This window comes from Apis dorsata, unplaced genomic scaffold (genome assembly GCF_000469605.1).
Source record: "Apis dorsata unplaced genomic scaffold, Apis dorsata 1.3 scaffold_634, whole genome shotgun sequence".
Classification (NCBI taxonomy): Eukaryota; Metazoa; Arthropoda; class Insecta; order Hymenoptera; family Apidae; genus Apis; species Apis dorsata.
In genome coordinates, this window is record NW_006263828.1 from 137,373 (window position 1) to 139,974 (window position 2,602).

Here is a 2,602-nt window from a genome sequence, read left to right on the forward strand (position 1 = left end):
TGTTGTTCGGGTCCAAAGAATGGGAAGTCATTGTTACTATATTGTCACTGTGTCTCGTTTTAGTAATACCGTAGTATTTGTCATTGTGTTGTCCGGCCGATTGCATGCTGGCCCAACGGATCCAGTCTTCATGGGTATCGCGACTTTTTATTAGAGTTGCGATTGATTAAACACGGGTTGAATTTAATAGTGTTGCGTCAAAAAGAGAGAATTGTGTTTGCATTAGTGTTGCGAAAAATTAATTACGGGTTGCATTAGTGTTGCGAAATATTAATCACGGGTTGAATTAGTGTTGCGTTAAAATAAAAAAAAATCACGTTTATATTTATTGAATTAGTGATTACGAATTATAAGATTCGCGTTTATATTCGCGTTTTTTATTAAATATAAATTGTTATAATTTCTTTTGTTTGTTTGTATTATTTTTCAATTAGCGTTTGAAAGTAATCGCGTTTGTTAAAGTAGTGTTGCATTAAAAAAATAATCGCGTTTGCTAAAGTAGCATTGCGAATATATTGAATGCCCAACCTTCCACGAGAATTGTGGAAACTTCTGAATCACCTGGTGTGGCTAAAAATGCTACATGGGTGACTGTACACCGACGGCAGTCATTAAGAAGAGACTGCATTGGATATCTCGTTATTAGTGTTGCGTGTATTAAAAAAATTTGAGTGCATAGAGTAATAGTAGTATTTATTAGTGTTGCGTATATGATATGCTTCCGCGAATTTTCTAATTTTTTTTTATTTTTTTTTGTCATTTATAATTTAACTAATATTGCAAATATGTTAAAGCACTCATCGCGATTGATCTTGCAAATTTTTTATTTTTATATAAATATGGTAGTTTATTAGTGTTGCGTAAAGGATGAATATTCCACTCACGGTTTGCTCGGGTTCATTGAGTGGAAAATATTTGTTTTTTAGTGGCCCTTCTGGCTACTATTTAGGCATTTCTTTTTCAGCGTCCCTCACTTCATTACGTTTGTTATAGAAAATACTGTTTTATTTCTTTTTATTATTAGTAACAATCAGATCTTTTAAAATGCAAAAAATTGATCATTTTAACAAGAAAATTTTATAAATGTTCAAATTTGATTTATACAAATTATAATTCATTCATTATTATTCATTTTTAATAAAAATTTTACTTTCTCGTAAAATTTTTGTTAAAAATATATATGTTAAAATTAAGAAAATAAATCGTATAATTTTATCTTGGTATTCAAATTCTTTTTTTCAAAATTCAAAATTGATTTACAAAATATAAATAAATTTTTTTTTTAATTCTGGCAATAATAATTTAATTCCATTAAATAAGTAAAATTTTTGTTAAATGCAAAATTTTGTTAAAGCATATACTTTACTATAATAAAATATTTTTCTTTCAGCTTTTTTTTTTTTTTTACTAATCAAATAAGTAAGTTTGTTTCAGATAAATTAATTTAGGAGCAATGAGTACATCTCAAGTACGTATACCAAAGATTTAATAAAAATATATGAAGTAAATATATGAAAAAGACCAAGGGAATGGTATTTGAATCCATCTATAATTGAGAAATAATAATTACAAAATTTTATTAATATTTCTATAGTTTAATTTGTTTCAGGAACAATCGTGGAACCAATTGGAAATTAAACATCGGTAGAAGAAGATTCGTATTTTGTATTTTTTTATTAAATATTTATATTTATTTCCTTTTCCCTTTCCTTTTTTTTGATTATATTCAAATTTTTCCATAGGTAAGCTTCAGATCTTTAAATTTTTAAGTAGGGAACACAATTTTTTGTAATTTTGTTTCTGGATTCATTATGTAATTCATCGATATATTTTAGGTAGGGTAATAATATCCCTTTCCCTTTCCTTGATTATATTGAAATCTTTGTATAGATAAGATTCTTATATAGATCTTTAATTTTTTCTATAATAGATCCATACTATCATTAACTTTTCATTAGGTAGGAATTAAAAAAAAATTTACTTTCTATATAGATAGGGATAATATTTGTATCACCAATTAATAATAAATATTTCATTGAATCTTAATTAATTTTTTTGTAGTTTATTTGTTTCAGAGAGCATGGAGGAATCAATGTGGAAATATCAATAGAAGAAGGCTTCACATAATATCCTTTTCCTTCCCTTTTCCTTTGCTTGAAATCTATATTGAGGTTTTTTTATACAAGTAGACTTTTTACAAAAATCTTAATATTTTTATATAGACTAGTAGTACCTCTTAAATTTCTATTAGATAGGGAAGTGTATCTATCCTATCCTCCTATTTTTCCAAATATTAAACATTTTTAGATATTATATTTAGGTAGGCTTTAGATTCTTAGATCAGGCAGGTTATATCAAATATATAATTATAAGGTAGTTTCAAATTTTATAGGAACTTTTCTCTTAGTTCCCCAAATATTAAATATTTTTAAATATATATTTAGGTAGGCTTTAGATTCTTAGACCAGGCAGACTAAGTTCAAGTTATAAGTTGGATAGTTTTAAATTTAATTAAATTTAAGAATTGGTAAGATTATTCTTAAGTAAAAATTTTGGGATGTAAATAGTTGCTTTAAGTATTTGTAATTGTTTTTTTTTTTTT